Raw genomic sequence first — 24,753 nt, forward strand, 5'->3', positions numbered from 1 at the left:
TGTTGGGAAAGATGGAGGGCACAAGGAGAAGGGGGCGACAGAGGATGAGATGGTTGGATAGTGTTTTCGAGGTTACCAGCATGAGTCTGACCAAGCTGCGGGGGGCAGTGGAGGACAGGAGTGCCTGGCGTTCTCTGGTCCATGGGGTCACGAAGAGTCGGACACGACTAAACGACTAAACAACAACAACAAATCCTTGTTTACTCCAATTCTGGTGTTTTACATAGCCTTCCCTCTTCTCCTTTTGCATTTCTTTTAGATACTTATTTTATTTTCTACATGAAGGATAAACTGAGAAGAACAAGCTGGGTGTATTACTTGGCTGCTTCCCCACCCCCCACCCCCAGTCCAACTAACTCTCTTCCAAATTGCGCCTAAAGCAATATTTCATGACAAATACGGAGATCTTAAAAGAACTGTTTTAAACCAGTCTTCCCAAACCTGGTGTCTTCCAGATATTTTGGTCAACTTCAGTTTCTCTCCATTTCTCATTCTTTCTTACTCCACATTATCCACACCAGTTTGCAAGTGTTTTCTCCCCAAATATCCTCATGAAAACTCACCAGCATTTTAGCACAAATTTCTCCTTACATACACAGTTTTTGCAAAGTTATTCCCCCTAATATAATACATTTTGGAATGCTATTTTCACTGGCATATGCATTTGCGTGCACACTTTACTGTATATGCATTTTTATTTTTTTATTTTTCTACACATTATGTGGCCGGAGAATTGCATTGCAAAATGTGAAGAACTCTGCTTACCCCCTATTTGGGCAGGTGGTGCTGTGGCCTGTCACCGTCCCCCTTACACTATCCCATGACGCTGCTGGGTATGGGGCCTGGTTGGATTGTAGCCTGCCTGCAAATTGGCCAATTGCAGACAGGCTACTGTGCAGGACTTTCCCAGGGGCGGAGCCAACTGTGCTGGCAGGCATCACTTGGGTCCGCACCCAGGCAATAAACAGAGGGTCTGCCCAGGCCTCTTACCCAGTCTGTCTTGCAAAATTTCACCTAGATTTATTTCCTTCACTTGCAACATTATCAACGGGACCCTGCTCTATCTGTTTCTAAGATCTGACCATGTGGCTGGAATGTGTTTAAAAACAGCCAGTCTTGGTAATAAAGTGGCCTTGTGGTGCAGTGGGTTTTCAAATTAGTCAAAAGGATTACTTTCTCCTTTCAGAAGATAGCAGCTAAGTTCTAAATTAGAATATGTAAAAGATTTTAAGTGCCCACTGATCTTTAGATATCAAAGCAAAGAGAGGATGAAAGTCAGCCTGCCTATTGTCAGGAGATATTTCTCTTCCACACACAGCTCAGACACCATAGAAGATGAAATAAATATAATCTATATGTCAAAAGTCTGAGGTGGTTAACAGCCTTCCACACACATACAGACTGCATTTCCCTTGAAGCTGAGCTCTAGGCTAGATCGTTTTCTTTTCCAAAGTAGACTGCTAAAAAGAAACAATTTCCCCCCTGAAAAAGCAGCAGGAAAAATAATGTAGAAGAAGCCTTGGTTTCTTGTTTAGAGAAGGCATCAAGAGTCAACACAGAAGGGGGGCATTTGCTAAGGCCCCACACTCCAGCAAAGGGCCCACTGATGAGATCGCCTCTGAACCTACTCTTTTCTGACCATTGCAACCTGTGGGCTTGTTCACCTGCCTTTTACACTGAGCCCAATTGCTGCACTACAGTTAGCATGAGGCTGTTTGAATGTTTTCCCTCATTTTTTCCCCTTTCATTTTTAACAAGGGCCTTATAGGGAAGAAACCATTCCCAGAAGTTTGGCTGCTGAACAGTTTGTAAATGCGTCTTCAGTGCCCAGGGGAAAGTACTGCATGATGGAACTCCTTGTGGGAAAGATTGCTGCCTCATCTGAACTTTCACCCTCCAACCCAAACACCCATCCCCTTCCAATTTTCAGGATGCTTTCCCAAATCATCAAAAACCTCCAAATGTTCAGCAGCTGGACCAGAGATCCAGATCAGCCTTAAAAACTGCCTCCTGAATTTTGTTTGATTCATGCACTTTCTTTTCCTGTTGTACTGCCATTTCCGTGTCTTCTGTTTTACTTTTAGCTTACTGCACTTTAATTGGCTTTAACTCTTTTGCTGGGTGCTTTTTTTTGTTTTGTTTTGGTTGTTAGCTGTCTTGGAAACCTCCAGCTTCAAAGGCAGGATAAAAAATGGATTATATAAGATGATAAACAGTCAACAGATGGAGTCCCGCCAGCATAATTATCAGGGTATCAATTTCGGAACGTAGGAAGCTGCCTTGTACCAATTTATACCATTGGTCTGTCTAGCTCAGCATTGCCAATACTGACTGGCAGCAGCTCCAGAGAGTTTCAGGAAGGGAGCTTTTCCCCAGCCCTGCCTGCAGAACCTGGAGAACCTGGAGCCTTCTGAATGCAAAGCAGATGCGCTATGAATGAGCCAAAGTCCTCCACAAAACGTCTGTGCTTAGGAGCTGCCTTAGGATGAGTTGCAGCACTGGACCATTTAGCTTAATATTGTCTACACTGACTGGACACAGTTCCTCAGTGTTTCAGGTATTCTTCTTTTCCTCCAGCTGTACTGGGAGGCACCAGGGATTGAACCCGCAACCCTTTTCATTCAAAGCAGATGTTGTACCACTGAGCCACAGTCCCTTCCTTGAAGTTGTATAGGGAAGGCACTAACATGATGAAACCCCTGCTTTTGCCCTAAATATTCTAACTTCAGTAAAGCTGAGGATACAGACAATGACCTCAGCTGTCATGGCTGGCAAAACTACAAGGAAAAATAAACAACAAACACAACAGCTTGACCAGGTTTCATGTTTGTTGTGGTTTTAGGACCAGAACATCTAAGGACATCTAAGGGCTGTTAAAAGAGAAATAGAAGTTATGTAACTTGAGTGAAGAAAGAACAAATATGGATCTGCCCCCATATTTTTAATAAAACAATGGAATACATCCTGGAATCCACTGACAGGTATTGAACTCAGTCCCTTAAGCGAACCCCTGGCTCATACTTTGACTCAGAAGCCTCCACACTGAGACCTTGCCCAGAGTCCAGATTTTTTAAAATTATTATTTCAAGAGTTAGAAGAGCTCTGCTGGGTCAGGCCAATGGCCAATCTACTCCACCATCCTGTTCTCACAGCAGCCAAACAGCTGCCCATGGGAAGTGCACAGGCAGGACCTGAGGACAACAGCACACATCTGCTCACGATTCCCAGCAATGAGTATGCAGAGGCACACTGCCTTTGACACGGGATGTAGAATATAGCCACGGAATAAAACCACTGGCAGCCTTCCCCTCCATACGTTTGCCTAGTCCTCTTTTAAAGCCACCGAAGTTGGTATGCATCACTGCCTTAACTATGCACTGTGTGAAGAATTGCTTCCTTTTGCCTGTCCTAAATCCTTCATAGAAGATATCAGACACTGATTTGAAGATAAGGCATGAGATACTTAGAGGATAACACACATCTTACAGCAGGGATGGAGAACATGTGGCCCTCCAGCTGCTGATGGATTCCAGCTTCTATATACCATGATTACTGGCTGTGCTACCTGGGACTGATGGGAGTTGGTGGGCTACAGATTCCTCCCCCCCCCCCCGATCTAAGGCATTTGTGGTCCTTCAAGCAGTTGCAATGAGAACCACAGCGCTGGACTCTCCTGTTTAGACAACTCCTTAAAAACCCTTATTTAAACTGTATTCTTATTCTTTTTTGAGTGTTAATCCTAACAGGTTGAAACCGAGCTTTTAAATGCAAGTGACTTTGATCCTCTTCTCCCTGGCAGCTTGGTGGCTGAAAAGGACCATTTGCAAATTGGCGGACGAGACTATGATGTGATTTTTATTTTATACACAAGGCTCGGGAGACAGGGATTTCTTGGGAAATATGTTTGATGTCAGGGAGGCAAACGAAGAACAATTTTCATTTGGTTTCAATTTTTTCCCCCATTTAATGCTTTCATTGGAGATGCTTTGCTTTCTCCTGGCATCTAATCTCCGTTGCTTGCTCTGAAAGATAATTCAGGGAGGATGACTCACAATGCTAGACAGGTCCTAATGAAAGCTGAGAAGAAAAGGTAGGTAGCAAATAGGGCTGTCAAGAGGCAGCTGGTCCCCTCACTTGCCAAATCTCACAAGTGTTGAAGGAACATTAAATATTTGGGTAGCACAATAAATATATTGTCTCAAGGAGGACTGATATCAGCACCACACATCCATGGGGAACTGTTAGGAGGCTCCCACACCATGGAAGGGCCAACCACTGATGCCTATCCTGCCCGCTGTTTAAAAAAGCCCAGCTCTGGTAGACCTTAGGGTCACAGTAGAGAGCTCAATGAAGACATTAACCTAGTATGCAGCAGCTGTGAAAAAGGAAATTCCATGCTAGGGATCATTAGGAAAGGAATTGAAAAGGAAATTGCCAATATCATAATTCAGATCTATGACATGACCATGTTTGGAATACTCGTTCTGGTTGCTTTACCTCAGCAAGGATAAAGCCAACACACCCTGAAAGAAGGATCATGAGATCAAACTGAGGATCTACAAACCAAAAAATAAGATACAGTAGGTAGTCTTATCAGGTAAGTTCCCTAATACAGGGAGGATCAACTCCCTCTCCACTCCTGGGCATGGACTAGAAGGATTTCTTCCTCCATGCTATGAAAATTTTGGGTATATGCACCTGGCAAGCGCACCATGGCTCCACCAGCTCAACATTCATCCTGGTGTACATGCCAAGCTTAAAGGGCAACTCTGGATACCCCCAAAGCCAATACAGCATAGGGCAGGCATAGGCAAACTCCAGCCCTCCAGATGTTTGGGACTACAATTCCCATCTTCCCTGACCACTAGTCCTGTTAGCTAGGGATGATGGGAATTGTAGTCCTGAACATCTGGAAGGCAGGAGTTTGCCTGTGCCTGACATAGGGTGACCAAAGAGTGTCCTTAACTTAGGTATTTCCTTACCAGTTCTTAACTTGTCTTTGCGGCCCAGGCTGAACACCAGTTAAACTAATTAAAATGCTACTGCAACAACAGGAGTCCTAATGTTAGTTGGGAGTCCCCCCCAAAATTCCTGCTCAGTTCCCAAATAGGCAACTAGCAAAGCCCATGCTGCATAGGGAGAGAGGAATACACTGTGCAAAGAGTGGGGCATATGGGGAGGAACCAGCTTTTAAAGCCTGGCTTCCTTCCCATCACCATTGGGTGACCTGCCCATAAGATCCCTCCCCAACACCTCCCTTAGGACAAACAACTCCGAGGCTTCTTCTTGAGGGAGTTTGGGTGTGACAAACTCACCCACACTAGATGGTGGAAGTGGCACAGTAGAGTTGGAAAAGGTTGAGAAAAGGGCAACCAAAATGATCCAGGGGGAAAAGTGACTCCTCTGTGATGAAAAGCTGCAGCATTGGGGACTAGTTTAGAGAAAAAGCAAGCATAAGAGGTGGTGTGTTAGAAATTTATGTAATTATGCATGGCATGGAGAAAGTGGAGGGACAAAATCTGTCTGAAACACTGAAGGGTGCTTGCCCCTCACAGTAGACATTACTGGACCAATGGTCTGACTCAGGGTAAGGTCTGTTCAAATGTTCTCCTCCCACAATGACCCAACTATTACTGTTGTGACTTGTTTTGATAGATTTTAATGAAATAAATTGTTGTCGTGTTGGGATTCCCAAGGATGGCCTTCCAGATGTTGCTGAACCACATCTCCCATCACCCCTGACAATTGGCCATGTTGGCTGGGGCTGACCAACAACATATGGAGGGCCATAGGTTTCTCATACCGGCATCTATTTCCTAATCTGATTCCCAGAACATCTGTACCTCTCCTCACATGGATGACTTAAAAGACAAATAACATTGTTTCATTAGCTTGGTGTTGTTGTTGTTGTTGTTGTTGTCGCCGCCGCCACCACCACCTCATAGGCTGGCCCCTGAACCATGAGAGCTATCACACAGTTTCATACATTCTCCCTCCTTCAGTAGCTGCATTGCCACATATAACTGAACATGTCAAAAGCTCAAGTGGACCTGATTCCTAGATTTCATCAAGATGTTGCCAGCCACTCAATGACACTCAAAAAGATCACCAAGCTGAATCCAGCTATAATATTCATATTACTGACATACTTTTTTAAAAAGAGATTTTAAATTTGGCTAGCAGGCGGAAGAAAACCACAGTAAGATTATTTATTTTTTCATTTTATAGGTTTTCCCCCCAATATATACAAAGGAAGTGAAGAAATGGAAGTCCATTTTAAGCAACACAGCAGGGGCTGATGAGTTATAACAAGGTCCTTCCACCAACTGTGTCCTGGAATGTTTGCCAACAGATACGGATAACTCAGAAATTCATTCCATGGAATATGCAAAAGGACCTTGTCGATACAGGCGGCTGGGCAGGGGGGCATTTTTGGAGCAGCAAAAATTATTCCATATATATATATTTCTTCAAAGCATTCTCCTATTATCCATACAGCAGCTGCTGCTGCAAGATGATTGGGCTCATAACAAATTGTGACAGCAGAATGCTGGTCAATACCAGGAAATTACTCAGGCTCCACGATTCATCTTGCCACGTGGACTGCATTTCATGATAGGGCAAGCTTGTGTCAGGAAACATGTCTCAAGCATTTTGCAGTGTGATCTATGGTTGGATAATGTCCAAGAAGATCCTCAGGCAGTTCTGCTTATCCATTGGGCGCAGGACACAGGTGCAAGAGACATGACCCCAAATCTGGGAAGGGTGAAGCTCCAGTGGTGGCAGTCAAACAGACCAGAAGCATGTGATATAGTTCAAAGTGGACAGGTATCAATTTCTTATGAAAGCAACTGACGATCCAGAGGGTCAGAGGGAGGTTACATAGATCTCCAATAGGGTGTCCATAGGTGACAACTCCCTGGGGCTCTGGGTGCCTGAGCACCCAGAAAATTCCCCTGAAGGGGCTGGGCACCCACAAATTTCAGAGCCAGGGCCATGCACACTGCATGGCACCCACTGATGGTGAGCCAAGCTGCCACTCCTGATGGTGTCTGTGGTATCCACACAAGGTCTCAGTAAATAGCCCCTCAAAAATCTACAGTGCTTCAGAGACTATTTGCTCTTCCTGCTCAAATCCTGTTTTGCACTCACTCAACCACTCCTATATTGACCATGCCCCATTAAGCATGCACCCATTTCACTGGATGCCAGGCTTGGATGCCCACCTTCCCTTCCATTCTAAAACAGAGGAGAGGTGCAAAGAACTTATTTCTGTGACAGATGTGGATCCTTTTCCCCCAGATTGCTGGGGAGCTGATGGGAGGGGCATGTCTGCACCATTTTGTGACCCTGTCTGCTCTTTTAGATGTGGCAACCATTTTTTATTATGCTAAATTCTGTGGCAGCCATTTTGTGACTACGGTCCCTTACAAGGTCCTCTCTTTAAAATCACAAACATGCCCACCACCCCAAAAAAGGATGGTAACCCTTGAAATATTCCAAGTCAGATTCAAAGGAAGAAAACAGGATCTGGGCCTGGCAATATCTTCTCTTGTTGAATACATATCTCAGATTGAGAAGATGGGCACCAGTCTGGTATAATTATTAAAGTATCGAACTAAGATGTGGGAGACCAGAGATCAAATTGCCTCCTCAGCCACAAAGTCCACTGTGTGACTTTTGACCAGTCACTGTCACTTAGAGTTGTTGTGAGGATAACATGTGTAGCTGGGGTCACCTTGGAAGAAAGGTAGAAGACAATCTTAATAATAAAATTAAATAAAGAAGGGGTGCTAGAGGAATTCAATTTTTGCAAATTCCAAATGTGAGCTAAATTGATCTGCATCTGCCAGATTAATGTATGGATCAGAAAAAAAAAGATTTCACATTCTTCATTATATTGAAAAATAGGCCACATCCACACCATACATTTAAAGCACTGGGATAGCTCTTTAAACATGGCTTCCCTAAAAGCATTCTGGGAAGTGTAGTATGTTAAAGGTGCTGAGAGTTGTTAAGATAACACTTATTCCCCTCACAGGGCTACAATTCCTGGAGTTCCCTGATTGTTAAACCAGCCTAGTAATTGTAGCTCTGTGAGGAGAATAGAAATCTCTTAACTACTCTTAGCAGCCTTAATGAACTACAGTTCCCAGAATTCTTTGGGGGAATCCATGACTGTTTAAAGTATTTTAACACTTTAAATGTATGCTGTGAAAGTGGCCAGAGAGTGGTGGAGGGCCTCATTTGACTCACAAGTCTGGGGTTTCCTCCCACAACCAGGTTAGAGTAATCAAGTTCTAGGCATGTGTCAATGGCACCTACCCCTCTTGCCAGCCTGGAACGAGGAAAGTTGGCAATGTGTGTACAAGAAACCAGAGAGTTCTTGCCTCAAAGTAGGCTGCATTATTAATTGCAAGCAGGATATGAATTTCAGGTTAAAAAGGCTCAACTCACGATAAAAAAGAGTGTCCTAAGTAGTGAAAATCTTTATAATGAGCTGATTCTCTGCAAACTTGGTTGCCATTGCTAATTTAGATAGGTTGTGTTTTTGTGTATGTGTGTTTCTATCTTTGAGTACAGCACAGGCAACAAAATTGGGTGCACATGTACACACACTACAGTGTGTGTTTGTTTGTTTGTGTGTGTGTGTGAGAGAGAGAGAGAGAGAGAGAGAGAGAGAGAGAGAGTGCTTCAAGCACAAATGAATAGAAATTGCAATTTGACAGTTGACTTCTCTCTTTTTTCTCTCTCTCCCCTCCCCTTGCCTTCTTCTCTTTCCTGTTCTGAAGCTGCTATTATGGTTGGGAAAACATTTATGCAAAGCGCTAAGAAATGTGCCTTGCTCTGCTGCCCATCCAATTTCTTATTTTCTCTGATAGAGTCTCATTTCAATGTAATAATATTCCCCAACAACAACAAAAAATGAATAGCACAGGGATTGATAGCTCAACACAAGTTACTTGGTACCAGAACATACGAGGCGCTATTAATCCCAGCCAAAGGAGATGATGAAAATGGGCTGGGCCAAGTGGAATGAAGAGGGCAGAAAGCTGGCTTGCCTGTGTTTAAGATGTCTACAAAATTATCCATTTGGAGGAAATGGTTGTGGCAAACTGAGTGTGCACCCAATTTTTTTTTAATATAGCTGTTCCCATTCACTTCCCCTCCCACTGTCCCAGTTTCAAACTCATTTTCCAGCTAGGACTTCAAAATGGCTTGCAAATACCTATTTGGCAGCATGTATTTATACATACACAGTCTCCCAACAACAGACTAACCAAACACAGACCTACTTAGCAATCTCCTGTGTGTTAAAACCATGTCCTTGGACTGAAACTCAACAAAATCAGAGGGAGGGGGGACCCTGTGCAAAGAAAGTCATGAAATGCTAGGGCTGTGCACCAGATTCAGCCAAGTCCTGAGCCAAATTGTGCCTCTTTGAAGGGACTCAAAGGCCAGAGGATTCAGTTTCAAACAGCCATGGGTTGCTTTAGGTTGCGCTGGAAGGTCCAACGTCTGTGGCTGTCAGGGTACAGGGCAGAAAAACACATGAAAAAGCCAACTGATTGCTAGCTGGGTCTTCTGGGAGAAGGTAGGCATAACTTCATGTCTGCCTGATGCCTCCACCAACCTCCACCCCAGGATCATTCTCTCTGCTCAGCAGCTGTTGATAGGAAGGAGCAATCCTGCAGCTTGTGTTTGATGTGATTCTTTGCAAACAGCTTTAGGAAAAGCTCAGGACTCATGAATGCCATTGGTATGCAAGCTGGGGGCTGGGAGTCCAACCAGTGGAGGACCACAAGTTCCCCATTCCAGATCGAGACCATTCACCTTTCAATCCTATGCATGCCAATTCTGGAATAAGCCACACTATGTTTAATGGGGCTTACTACCAGGTAAGTGTACACCTGGTTCTACCCTTGGCACATTGCATGCCAAAGGGCCGGTGGTTTGCATTGCACCTTGGAGCTGTTTATAGGCAATCTCGGGGAAGAAATAACACACCAGCACGGATGGAACTTTCTCTGAAGGCAGTTTCCATGCCAACCTTCTGTCCCACAAAACACACTTTTTAAATGTGCTAGAATTTCAAACACAATGTTGGAGGATTTTGGGGGTGAGGAGGAAGAACTGACGAAATGCAATTAATTAGAAATGTGCAGTGCCTTTCTTTTTTCCCAAACCCCTGGACAATGCAAATTTGTCAAAGCAGGGCAATATTTTTATACAGTAGGCTAGGAGCTCAACCCTATACTATAGCCCTTTTGACTCCATGTAGCACATTGAGCAGATCATTTTCTCCAAGCATCTGGATTTTGTGCCCATGCCCTGTTAACAACTATCCCTTCCTTGCCACCCCCCAAATACTAGGAAAATTCATTTGTTTTTAGGCAGCATTGTTCAAATAAATAAATAAAAATAACCCTGTGGTGATCAAAAAGCTGCAGATCTGTTCAGAGTACTGAATTTAGCTTCTGGCAGGAGGGTGAAGCTAGCTGGTGACCCTCGCAGCTGAGGGTCATCCCTTTTCCTTCCCACTCTTCATTACTGTGGTCCCCACAGACAGGAGAACTTGCAGCTCTGAAAGCCTCTGGCACACAGTTAGATGCAACTTACTAATGAAACAGTCAGGGAGAGACGTGCCTTGGCATTAAGTAATTACTGTCAAGGAACAGGGCACAGAGCTGGAACACAGGCTTGAACATCAAACTAATAGCTGCGGTCTTGCCAATTGATGTTAGGTAAAAACTGAGGAGGCAGTGAGGGCAATGGATTTGATTTATCCAGCATTGAAGGCTTACACTCTGGCCTACCTCTACCCACTCTATCCCCCCTGCTCAGTTGTCTGGAAGAAGAAGAAGGTCCAAAGGAACCCATTGTTATAAGAACCCCATTAATGAACACCTGGAAGATCTCAAAGCTCAGCTGGGAAGGAGCTTCTCCAAATCAGTTCTTTGGAGCACAAGAACCCTGCTGGATCACGCCAATGGCCCATCTAACCCAACATCCTGTTTTCTGTGGCCAACCAGATGCCTATGGGAAGCTTGTAAGAGAACAACAACAACCGAAGTTTCCAGCAATTGGTATTTGGGGGCTGTCTCTGATGGTGGAAATAAAATATAGTCATTTAGACTGAAATTCAGATGATCCTTACTTTACCACAGATGACTAACCAGGAGGACCAATTTTATATTGTAAACAGTGATGTGATCCTCAGATGAAGGGTGGTATAGTAAGTAAGTAAATCTGGCCCCACCAAAAAAACCAACTTCACAACACTGGTTTTCAACCTAAATAACTCTTGTCACTGGAAAAGACTCAAGGCCAAGCACCACTGAAAACTCACCTCTTGCTCTTCTTGGACTATGTTAGCTCTTTCTGGCTGTTCCAGTATTTGGTTGGAGCTTAAAGAAAAACCCTTCCTTCGCTGCAGCATGTTCTGGCCCCCTCTAGATAAACAGCCAGCTGCCCACAGACCTTTGGAATCTGCCTTATCTGGGCCCAACTCCCCAACTCCTGGCAGGTGTTTTCCAGGACAATGGATTGCAAATTGAAATGTGTGTGCATGGGGTTGCTGGTGGTGGTGAGAATAAGCCTGAGCCCTGCTTAGCAAGAAATTCTCTGAGTTAGATGATGACTGAAGGATGACAGGTACCTAATTTAAAACAGGTGTGCAGCTGCCAAGGCAAATATCTCATTTATGTGACAGGCATTGTGTGAAGCCTGGAACTCAAGAGTTTGTTTCTGCTGAGGTGTTTTAAAGCAGTTAAAATGGCAAAATGGCAACACAGGCAAAGGTTCTGCGCTAGCTACATGGAGTTGAAAAAAATATCAGCTTCATTGTTCAAGCAATTCACAAAATAAAGGTAAAGGTAAAGGTACCCCTGCCCGTACGGGCCAGTCTTGACAGACTCTGGGGTTGTGCACCCATCTCACTTAAGAGGCCAGGGGCCAGCGCTGTCCGGAGACACTTCCGGGTCACGTGGCCAGCATGACATCGCTGCTCTGGCGAGCCAGAGCCGCACACGGAAACGCCGTTTACCTTCCCGCTGGTAAGCGGTCCCTATTTATATACTTGCACCCGGAGGTGCTTTCGAACTGCTAGGTTGGCAGGCGCTGGGACCGAGCAGCGGGAGCGCACCCTGCCGCAGGGATTCGAACCGCCGACCTTTCGATCGGCAAGTCCTAGGCGCTGAGGCTTTAACCCACAGCACCACCTGCGTTCACAAAATAGGGGTGTGATTTATTTCCATTTTGCAGGATTTGGCGTGCTGTTGTCTTTCAAGGGGTTGGGGATGGCTTTGGGCAATCTCTGATGCTTATCTTGGTGGATTAACTAACGCTGAAGTGCCTAGAAAATTGACAAGCTCAGTACAGTGTGGGGCTGGCAGCAGAGCCGATCCAAGACTCCTGCCACCATGCTCACACCATAGTGAGTTCTCTGCACCTCACCCCATCTCCTTTTCCTGCTCAGGAACCAGCAGTGATGCTCATTGTTCAGAAGGCCATTAAGCTGCACTGCCGTGCCTGTCCCACCCTGCTGATTTCTACTGGTTGGCTGGACCAGTGGTCTGACATAGTATAAGGCAGCTTCCAATGCTCTTATGTTCCTGTATAGACTACTGGTGATGGAAAACTGATGCTGAGAAGCAAACAACATGGTAAAGATCAACCTAGTCCATGCCAGAATGACAACCTAGTCCGTGCCAGAATGACAACCAAGTAGGGATGCAAACCTACTTAAATCACACATTCTGAAATGCACTCATCCTTCAAATTCCACACTTCTCCAAATTTGGTGATGCTGTTTTCCACCACCACCACCCAAAAAGTGTACAAAGTGTGTTTATTAGTGGGAGGTGTGCATTTAAATGCTTAGAAGTGTGTAGTTAGCAAAACTGTATGCAACATGTGTCTGTTTGGAGAAATGTGCATTAAAACGCTGACAAAAATCATGAACCAATGCTGGTGTGGTTAACTGGACAAAAGGCTGGAAAAGTGAGAAACTAGGCGAAACCAAAATTGACATATTTGTTCATCCCCACAACCTAAGGCTGAGGGAGAATATCAGGTTATATCCAAATGTGTACTTGGAGTAGACCCATTGAAATAATTTATTCATGCTTAGTCATTTTAATGCGTCTATTCTGAGTAGGACCAACATCGGAGACAACCCAACCTTTCACAATCCTCCCTTGTATTGGAGTTTGCTGGATCAGGCCTATGGCCCATCTAGTCCAGCATTCTCTTCTCACAATGGCCATGCAGATGCCTCTGGGAAACTGGTTTCCTGTGGTTTTCAGGAATTGGTATTCAGAAGCATTAATACATCTGAATCTTGTGTAGAGAATGTGAAAGGCCATTACACTGAATATTTTAAGGGTAGAAGGCAGAATTCTCCAACAACTGGGTGAGTGAGGTGGGAGAAGAAGTGAAAAAGATCAACAACAACAACAACAACAAATGCTATAATACTTGTGATGTCCTCACCTTGCAATGTGACCACTGCCCTGGTGATGTATGAAAACATCTGCTGTTTGTCTGTTAATTTCCCAAACATTTCAAAAATAATGATATCCATCACTCCCGTTTGGTCTACAATGCATATGAATTGTATCAGGCAGCTTTGCTAGGAACTCAACCATTTCCAGATAGAAATTAGCTGAGCCCTTTATTCTCTCTACTGTAGGGATTTGAATGATGCTATTATCCTAGATGCAGCAGGTGCCAATAGTCTGCAAAAACATGAATTGCCATAATTATGAGTAGAAGTACTTGGGAATTTTTTTTTAAAAAAAGAAGATAAATAACAAATGGGAAGATAATTTATTCATTAAAAGAAGGAGAAGAAGGCACAAATCTGCTTGTCTTGTTATTCCTTGCATTGGAGCGGCAGGCTTTATTTCCTTCAGATGTTACAGGGCATCGTTCTGGTGCTGATGAGATGCTGGTGTCCTACACAGCTTCTACAGTATGTGTGCATCCCTTGTTAAGTACAATTGTGCCTTTCCTGCAAAAGACAGACATCTCATTGGAAGCAACAGAATGGGAGTCTGTGCTCAGGAGGATGAAACTTCAGTCATTCCAAAACTTCATTGTTCTGTGCATAAGTTCATAAGAAAAGTCTGCCAGATCAGGCCAATGGCCCATCTATTCCAGCATCCTGTTTGAATAGTGGTTACCCAAATGTCTATGGAAGACCAGCAAGCAGGACCCAAGCACAACAGCACCCTCAAACAATACGTAACTAATTGTTGCCACCCCCCACATACTGTTGTATTGCATTTCCTTTGCAGTGAAATAAATGGGGTGAAATTACATAATGGCAATTTAAGTTATGTAAGTTCCATAATATTATTATTTATTATTTATTATTTATTATTTATTATTTATTATTTATTATTTATTATTTATTATTTATTATTTATTATTTATTATTTATTATTTATTATACTCCGCCCATCTGGCTGGGCTTCCCCAGCCACTCTGGGCAGCTTCCAACAAAATATTACAAAAGCTTCCCTAAACAGGGCTGCCTTCAGATGTCTTCTAAAAGTCTGGTAGTTGTTGTTCTCTTTGACATCTGGTGGGAGGGCGATTCACAGGGCAGGTGCCACTACCGAGAAGGCCCTCTGCCTGGTTCCTTGTAACTTGTATTCTCGCAGTGAGGGAACCGCCAGAAGGCCCTCGGAGCTGGACCTCAGCGTCTAGGAAGAACGATGGGGGTGGAGACGCTCCTTCAGGTATACTGGGGTGAGGCCATTTAGGGCTTTAAAGTTCAGCACCAACACTTTGAATTGTGCTCGGAAACGTGCTGGGAGCCAATGTAGGTCTTTCAGGACCATAATCTTGCCACAGCAGACAATAAGAAGAATAGAGTAGTTTTGTGGCAGGTGAACTGCAGCAGAATGAAAGCAGTTCTGCATACGGCAAATGCAGGGCAGAATGGAAAAGAATTCATTCTCACATCTTTAGCCAATAGCTCCCTCTCGAATGACTGTTTTGACTACAAATTTGAATGTGAATTGGAAACCAATATATTTAAAACTCAAGAGTCCCTTTAAGATGTTTCATATCAAACAAGACAGTCAAGAATGCTTTAACTTTGGTATACAGGACTCAAGCTTCCTTTGCTGACAGCACAAATTTTGACAATCTCAGAGGAACAAAACCTTGCTTTCAGGAACTTTTTGCTGGATTCCACCCATAATTTTCTGCAGGTGATCAGCCAAAGTGAAGCAATGTGCTGAAGGCTCATATGTTCCAGTAGCACACCTTTATGCAGGCAAGGTCCAAGATAAGGAGCAATAATAAAATATCTGGACAAAAGAGTGTAAAGTTCAACCTGCCATAATTTATCACAGCGAGTTTAAGAAAGAAGGTGACACAGTGTTCAGGGCCCAAACTGTCAGCCGCCTGAAATGATGGCTTAGCTGGAATGACTTTCCTCCATTCCATTTTGTGATTAAAGGAAATACAGAAGATGAGCAGGTAATGAAACTTGAGCACTTGCCTGCCCCCCCCCCCGAAAAAAAAAGAGAGGATAGATGAGCAAGTTCCATTCACACAATCCTCCCTTTCTCATAATTTGGGATGTAAGGAGAACTCCTTTTTTGTTCCAACCTACATCTATTGCATGCACTGCAATTAAGGTTCCACAAAAGCAAGCTTATTTGGTGCGCTGTTTGTTGTGGTTAGATTTAAGAATGTAATTAATTCCCTTCCTGTTACATCATTCCAAGTTTAAGTTCAGTTCTCCCCATTTCCAGATCTGTTTGTCATTGTTTTGTTTTTGTTTTTAAATCCTTTGAGATAAATTGTAGCCCTGCCAGTCAGAACAGACAGTTGCAGGCTATGTGGACCAATATGGTAAGGCAGCCTCATATCTCCCAAGTGATGCACAGTTAATCCGATTGCAGATAATAGTATGCCTACAGTGTGCAGCAGTGGTTCAGATCTGCATTTTGAAGGATCTCATCTCTGCCCTTTTAGATGCATGTCTTACCAGCGTGCATGAAGACAGAAATATCAATGGAAGTAAAGACACATGTGGGGAAAGTGTACTACATGCACTTATTGGCACATTTATTTGCCTTTATACTCCTACGGCATTCATGGCAGATTTGAAAACTGGCCTTTGAAGAGCTTTTCCTTCAATTAATTAATGCTTTTATGGAGTATAGGACAAGTGATATTGACTATGTACTTCTTCCAGTGTTGGAGGCAATGTGGCGCTGAATACCAGCTGCTGAGAATCACACATGGGGAGAAGCCTCTTGCACTCAGGTCCTGCTTTGAGATTTCCCACTGAGGCATCTGGTTGGCCATGGTGAGAACAGGATTGTGGACTGGATGGGCCTTTGGCCTGAACCAACAGGGCTCTTTATGTTCTTGCATTCTTTGTAGCACTGCACATTTCCACACATCTCAGGTAGTTAAGTAAATTGTTGTTGTTTACTTGTTAAGTCGTGTCCGACTCTTCGTGACCCCATGGACCAGAGCACTCCAAGCACTCCTGTCTTCCACTGCCTCCCACAGTTTGATCAAACTCATGCTGGTAGCTTCGAGAACACTATCCAATCATCTCGTCCTCTGTCATCCCCTTCTTCTTGTGCCCTCCATCTTTCCCAACATCAGGGTCTTTTCCAGGGAGTCTTCTCTTCTCATGAGGTGGCCAAAGTACTGGAGCCTCAGCTTCACGATCTGTCCTTCCAGTGAGCACTCAGGGCTGATTTCCTTAAGAGTGGATAGGTTTGATCTTCTCACAGTCCATGGGACTCTCAAGAGTCTCCTACAGAAACATAATTCAAAAGCATCAATCAAGTTCACTGTTAGAGAGACTTATAAGGAGAGCTTTGTGATCAGCCTTCTTTATGGTCCAGCTCTCACTTCCATACATCACTACTGGGAAAACCATAGCTTTAACTATACGCACCTTTGTTGGCAAGGTGATGTCTCTGCTTAAATATCCACATGCTTTTTCCTAGCTTTAGAACTGTTGCAGTCTTATGGAGTTCAATTCTTCCCTGAACCCTATAACCACTTTTAGCCAGAGAAACAAGTCATTCAAGTCAAATGAGGCTTAGCAGCATTAACTATAGGTTGCAAAAGACATACAGAAGAAGTAGAGACCGCAACGCTGAAATACGTTTCCTTTCTTTAGGAGGTGGGGAGCGAGAGAAAACACAGTCTTTGAAAGGCTCCAGAGTTGTAACCACAGCCGATACTTTAATTAGGCAATTAGAGCTATTAGAAGTCGACAAAGCTCCAGGCCCAGATGAATTACAACCAAGAAATCTGTCAGAAGAGGAACAGAAAGCCCTTGACAGGATCTGTAACACTTTAGTAAGTAGATAGGAGAGAGCTGAAGAGAACTGAAGTAGCAACTGATACAATGCTCCCCACTCAAAACACACACACACACTCTGATTCTAAGAATGTTGAAAGCAGGAACCTAAAATTCTAAACCATAGACTAACTAAGGAAGGAGCAGCCAATGTAGTCACTCCAGCTCCCATCAATCCTGCCAATGTGGCCATCAGGGATGATGGGAGGTAAAGTCCAGCTGCATCTGGAGGGAACCATGCTGGCTAGCCTAGGAGTTGAGATGCTAAGCTCAAAAGGGCCAATGCTCCTCTGTCTTGGAATATGGCAACATACTGTATTTTTAAATTGCACAGACCAGCAATGGATACATCAGATGGCAACTAAGAAGCATAAGGTTTTCTCCTGCAGATGCCAGGGATAGAACCTGGGACCTTCTGCATGCAAAGCAGATGCCCTTCCAGTGAGCTACAGTCTCCCACCTGTCTCAATTTCATGAGAGAATGCAAGATGAAAATAAGCCTTTTCCATGATATGGGTAGGACCCAAACTCTACCCACTCACAAGAGGAACGGTAAGAGAGATAAGACCCTTTTTGAGAGTAGGAGGTCTGCAATCATTTCCAAAAAGTAGGAATAAAAGTTGAATAAAGCCAGTCATTGGTCTAATCTAGCTCTGTAGGTATAGCATGAAACTCTTTAACTCAGGTTGTGTGTTCAAGCCCCACACTACAAGTGTATGATTCTAAGAGGGATTTTCTAGGTCAGAGATAGCAAACATTATGCCCTCAGTATGTACTAGGATTACAACTCTCCTGAGCCTTAGCCAACATGGTCAATGGTTGTAGATGATGGATGTCATCTGGACCATTCCATGTTGGCTTCTCCTGAATTAGAGCATGTTAGCATTTTCAAAGGATGAGTGGTCACATTCAGAAGTTCACAGGCCAGTTCATCATTCCACATTCTTTGGATCAGATTCAGACTGAGCCAAAATGACTCACATTTTCCTGCAATTTCCTCCGCACTTCGATCAAAATGTTTCACTTTCCCAGAAATGTTTGGCACCCCTCTTCAATAAGTTTGGAATGACACTCTCTCCAGGAATCCTTCAATCTGCTTCTTGGATAGTCTACAGTGTAGCTTTCATCAGCTTCAATCATATGTTTCTGCACAACAAAACAGTTGGAAGCAGAAATGCTTCTGAATACCAGTGGCTGGAAACCGCAGGAGGGAAGAGTGCTCTTTTGCTTGAATCCTGCTTGCAGGTTTTCCACAAGCCTCTGGCTGGCCACTGTGAGAACAGGATACTGGATTGAACGGCAGAGGCAGAGTTGCATCTGGCTCAGGAGGAGGAGGAGATACAATGAAGCCGTAGTGCAAGGAGAGTTTTGAACATGTTGGGCCTCTGGCGGTGGGCAAGGCTGTATCATTCAATCTCCAGGCAGCCAAATGTCTTTGCAAAGACCACATTTCAAGTAGGAATCATAAAGAGCTTCGATTGGGGTAGCAATTGTCTCATCTGTACTATACATTTAAAGCAGGATCATACCACCTTTACAATCATAGTTGCCCCAAAGAATCCTGGGAATTGTCATTTGTTAAAGGCATTTGTGCCCTCTTGTAGCCTTCTCAGAACCAACTGCTTGGCCATTGTAGGAAGCAAGATATGGACCACATGAGCCTTTTGGGTCCAGCAAAGCTCTCCTTATAAGTCTCTCTAACAGTGAACTTGATTGATGCTTTTGAATTATGGTGTGGAATGAGTTTCTTGAGAGTCCCATGGACTGCAAGAAGATCAAACCTATCCATCCTTAAGGAAATCAGCCCTGAGTGCTCACTGGAAGGGCAGATCCTGAAGCTGAGGCTCCAATACTTTGGCCAGCTCATGAGAAAAGAAGACTCCCCGGAAAAGACCCTGATGCTGAGAAAGAGAGGCTTCTCCCCATGATTGGACAGTGTCCACGAAGCTACTAACATGAGTTTGACCAAATTGTGGGAGGCAGTGGAAGACAGGAGTGGCTGGTGTACTCTGGTCCATGGGGTTACAAATGACTAAACAACTAAACAAGAACAACAACAGTGAACTTGGTGGTAAGTGCAGGCTAGTGGAATAGGGCCACTAAAGAACCAGAAGAAAAGTTCGGGGGGGGGGGCGGCATCTGCACTATACATTTAAAGGGATATCATACCACTCTAAACAGCTGTGGTTTCCTCCAAAGAATCCTGGGTTCTGTAGTTTGTAAAGGGTGCTGAGAGTTAGGTGACCCAAGTTCTGGTCACAGAGCTACAATTCCCAGAGTGGGAACAAACAATGCCCCTTCCCGGGGAACTCTGGGAATTGCTGCTCTGTGAAAGGACAAGGACTCTCCTAGCAACACTCAGCACCCTTAACAAACTACAGCTCCCAGGATTCTTCTGGGGAAGCCCTGACTGCTTAAAGTGACATGACACAGCATTAGATGTATTGTTCAGATGTGGCCCATATATTTCAGGGAATGTTATGCATACCTACGTTCTTTGGAGGAAAGGCAGACTTTGGTAATAAAAAAAGGAGCTTCAAGAGAAGCAAGATGGGTTGTATTGATAAGTCTAGTTATATTTCTGGAACAGGCAGAGATGGGGAGAAATTTGCCTGGTTTGCATCTTATTTATTTATTTAGATCCTATCCCACCCCTCCTCCTAAAGGAGCCCAGGCCTTTAATGTGAACTTACCAAATTTGCACTTTCTGACCTGAGCCAAAGCAAAGCACAGCTCGCCTATGAATTTCACATGTCTCTGGATTTTGTGAAACAGTAGTAATCTAACCAAAGAATGCATACAGAGATGTGCATATCAGTGAAGACTTCAGGCAAATAAAAGTGTGCAGAATACTGTAATAAACTAGAAAAATGCATTCTGCTATGGGAAGTTGATTACAAAAATGCACATGAGGGACAAAATTTTGTCTAAAAATGTTTCTGTTAAAGGAAACACACACATAAATGCATACAAATTTTCACATTGACATTTAAAAATAATAACCACAAATTGATGCAGAACAAAATTTAAGATTGGAAAGGGGAGAAACAGAAACTGACAGAATCCTGTCAGTGGCATGTTATGCACTTTGAGGAGTACTGAAGGCTACATACTTCAGTGCTCCTGCTTTGAGGTGGGTGTGTTATAAAAGGCTTTAAAAAATAAACCAAGTGGGGCAGAGCTGCACAATCACTTAGGCAGAGTTGTCACTTAATGACTTTCAAATATAATTAAAAACATATTCTAATATAAGGTTCCCTGCCAATGTCAAAATATGTTCCAGCCAAGTGAAATTAACCTTCAGAAGCTACTTTAATCACAACACTGTGGTTCTCTCCCATCTGCCAGTCATTGATGTCTCTCCACCTGAGCCCTGTTCATCTACCTTAGTGCCAAAGGAAAAGAAAAATGCATTGCACCTTGATGGCTAAGGAAAGACACAAGCACAACAACAACAATGATTTATCATGGACCAGTGGCCAGAAATCAGTATGAAAAGACCAGATACCACAAATAGTTTCACGTGGCATTTCATGGAGAATAAGACTATCAATGGCTAGTAGTCACGATGACTATGTTCAGTCTCCATGCCTGGTATGAAGAAATTGGATACAGAGAATATTTTTCCCCATTCCCTCTCTCATAATACTGGACCTCAGGACCATCTAGTGAAACTGAACACTGGAAGATTCAGGAGAGCCAAAGAAAGCACTTCTTCACACACACATAGTTAAACTATGGAGCTTGCTTCCACAGGCTGTAGGTATGGCCAGCATCCTAGATTAGTTTAAAAGAGGATTAGACAAATCCATGGAGGAGCTATCGATGACTGTTAGCCATTATGGCTATGCTCTATCAGTGTTTCCCAAACTTGGGTCTCCAGCTTTTTTTGGACTACAACTCCCATCATCCCTAGCTAGCAAGACCAGTGGTCAGGGATGATGGGAATTGTAGTCTGAAAACAGCTAAAGACCCAAGATTGGGAAACACTGCTCTACCTCCACTGTCAGAGGCAGTATGCCCCTGAATACTAGTTGATGGGAATTACAAGTGCAGAAAGTTGCTGTTGCACTCAGGTCCTGCTTGGGGGATCTGGCTGGCCACTATGAGAACAGGGCGCTGGGCTAGATGGGCTTAAACCTGATCCAGAAGGGCACTTCTCATCTGAGAAAGGACCCTGGTTAAAACACTAGGCAATTAGTCTGCTCAGCTTTTCTGGTGTTTGGCGTTGAGGCCAGGCATCTGGGCCCCTGCAGTGATCCTGCCCAGGGGTGGCCCTGCTGTCCAATCAGTGCTGGTTGGAGGCGTGGCAGCAGGAATTTAAACTGTGACATGGCTGGGGAGCTCTCCTCTCTCTCCCATTGCCAGATCTCCCAACCCACCCTCTTTTTTATGCTTTGCTATAACACGACCTTGCTATGGACAAATGTCGGCCGCCATATTGTTGGGGCAAGGTAGGATGTTTTTTTCCACTTGGCAAATTGGCACCAGCCATTTGGTTTTCGCCTACCTTGTAGCAATCATCACAACGTTGTGAGGCTAGGCATTGGGTAAGCCTTTGTTTGAATGGAGGGGAGGTTGTAGCCTCTGCCTGCCCCTCCTCATTAAAGGTATCCTGTTAAAGGGATCTGGGGGTATGGATTCTGTCTGATGCCCAGACATGAGCTAGGGCCATGCCAAGACCCCAATGGGGACCCTATGGGTGCCTCTATTTGATGTAAGTCATAGGGCTCCCCCTATTGGTGGTTTACCCTTAGATGGACTCCCTGCAGATGGGCAGGAGTCAAGATATAGCCTGGCTTCACCCAATGCCTAAGCCAAACCACTCCCATATGTAGCCAATAAAGTTGTGGCCTATTTGAACCCATAAACCTAAATACTTCTGACCATGTGTTTATTATCCACTAGGGTACTGCAGGTCACGGGGCCTTGGCACACAACAACAATTACCAGAGTGAGTAGCAGGCAAGATGGGTAAAGGGCTTCCCACAAGATATCCTACATTTCATGGGAAGCCAAAAGAGCTTTGATAAAAGTGGTGGAATGTCTGTGTGTGTCCTCACTTATTCCAAAAAGAACACCTTGGGATCCCTTGTGGAATTTTCATGCAGACCTCTCCTTTGATGAATGCCCTTTGACAGCCAGAATAAGGAGACAAGCTGAACTCAACTGCGCACAAATTAAAAGCCAGCCACACGCACTGTGTATCATATACTGTGAGTTGACGGAAATTATCATATAAGCAAATAATAAGCAGTATCCCTCTCCCCAAAGTGCAGCTATTCCTTATAATATCTTGCTGAAGTCAGCATGAAAGGAAATACAGCAAGCATGAATTTACGATGGAGACAGGTTGATTTGGTGTGAAAAAAGAGGTTGGTGAGGGAGGGAGCAGATGCTGCATTCCTGGGATTAAAATAATGACAACATAGGTTGATTGGTTCCTTTGGGTGGCGGGGGGGGGGGGGGGAGAAGTTTGACTGTGATGAATGTTTGGCCTTATCTTGACTCTTAGCTGTAATACCATATATTGCTATTCAAAATAGGGTAAGATAATAACAACCTCTGAAGTGGTACTACAGAAAACTAACAGTGCTTCCATTCTAATAGCCCAAAGCCTCTCATTGTGAAATGAGGAATTCAGTAACTTATAAGGGTTTGGGGTGGGGGGAAGCTGCAGTTAAAAACATTTTTAGGGCAGCTGGGGGGGATTATTGGATTTGTAATTTAGCACATAAAAATTATATCCTTTGCAACCCATCTAATGGAATTCTCCTTCTCTCCAACTTGGGTTCTCTGAATGATTGCAATATATCACGATGGACAATCGAAACAGGCAAGGCAAAGCAGAACTTCTCTCAGAATGCATTCATGAATCTCATTGTGATCCTGCTGATAGCATATGGTCCCTCTGAGTTTTATAAGAATGTTTGTGTGTGTAGATTGCACAGTTTATAATATCCTTACCTCTATCAGTGCGGTTTACAATGATAATTTTGGCAAAGCTGTTGCCTAACGACTTTCAAATATAATTATAAACGTATTTCAATATAAAGTGTGTTGCCAAAGTCAAGCATACACCAGCTAAGTGAAATTAACCTTCAAGTGATACTTGAATAACAGTAAACCACAAGGGTATGTAAGAGATTAGATATACTGTAGTCTAATTATGTTACAATAATTCACCTCATTAATCTCCTAGGAAACAATAACCACAACAGTTAAATGCTGTAATTAACAAACCCTATTTCAAACTTGATTTTAATTTTATACGACTTTGCAATATTATCTAGTGCAATTATATAAAAGACAAACAACAACAACAACCAAAAGAGATAAAGCAAATGTTAAGTTCTCTAGAGAAGATATCCAAAACAATCTGATGCCTTTAACCTGGGAGAAGGAAGAAAAAGTAGGCCAGGCATGCTTAGGAGATTTCTCGCCTTTAGAAAGCCTTGTCAATATGGAGAACGACGCCTTTTCATTCCCATTTGCCTCCCTGGAATCCAGAGCCAAAAATGGCAATGTTTCCCAAATGTGCAGTTTAGAAAAACCTCCTGCCCTTTAAGCAGTTTGATATTACAAGAGGATAGCTTTGAATTCATAACATTCAGATGAGGGCAGCAAAAGCAAAAGCCAATTCATTCTGTAGGTTGGCTGCCAATTACATTTCCAGAAAGATTTAGAGTGTTGATATTAGGGTCTGGGACCTGGGAGTTTGCCAAAGCACTGCATCCCATACCAAGCTGCCTGTTATTTAAGATCAGTGGTGGGAGGGGCTTTGGTGGTCCCCTCAACTGAGGATATATGAGCCTCCTCAGTATTCATTATGGAACAGGGCTGAGTTCAAATGTGCCTCTCCCCCATTTTTCTATCCTGGTGTTTGGGATGGTTCCGTCCCAGAACAGAACAATGGTGGCTCTTACCTGTGAATAAAGGAAGAGATATTCATGCAGGCTAGTAGCAGTACAGACTTAGCAACAAGAACAACATCCAGAAGATTCCAAGATGCACAAGCAAGGTGTCAGGACTGAAGGGGACGGACAAGATGGAGGAGGAGGAATGGTGGAGATTGCCCCCTCTTCTCCTGATGCTTCCAGAGGAGAGGGAAGCAGTTTCGATTGGCAGCAGGGGTTTGAGGAGGGTCACAGCACAGAGACAGGTGGTGTTAGGAGGGGGGGTGAAGCAGAGCAGCCAGCTGACACGTTGTCACTGGTGAGTATTTCTGACCCCCCTTCTCCCAGAACTTGGTGTTTGCTAAGGACGCAGGAACAAAGGACTCAGAGAAAGTTGGCCACGAATGGCCAGTGCAAAGGGAAATGCTGTTGCTAGAAAGGAGGGAGGAGGGGCTCAGTTGGAGCAACCATTATCAGGGCATACTGCATTCTTTTGTTCCTCACTAT

The 24,753-nt window shown here is 43.9% G+C and overlaps 1 protein-coding gene and 1 long non-coding RNA gene across 18 annotated transcripts in view; both read right to left on the reverse strand.

Annotated features, from left to right (window-relative positions):
• RBFOX1 (RNA binding fox-1 homolog 1) overlaps positions 1 to 24,753 on the reverse strand; it is a 1,485,186-nt gene that overhangs the window by 1,235,775 nt on the left and 224,658 nt on the right. The window lies entirely within an intron of this gene.
• Positions 13,817 to 19,769, reverse strand: LOC307203565. Its single transcript, XR_013833294.1, has 2 exons — positions 19,520 to 19,769; positions 13,817 to 14,014 (listed from the first exon to the last, which is right to left on the reverse strand). It is a non-coding gene; the product is annotated as an uncharacterized lncRNA (long non-coding RNA).

This window comes from Podarcis cretensis (genome assembly GCF_951804945.1).
Source record: "Podarcis cretensis genome assembly, chromosome: 14".
In the NCBI taxonomy this organism is placed as follows: domain Eukaryota; kingdom Metazoa; phylum Chordata; class Lepidosauria; order Squamata; family Lacertidae; genus Podarcis; species Podarcis cretensis.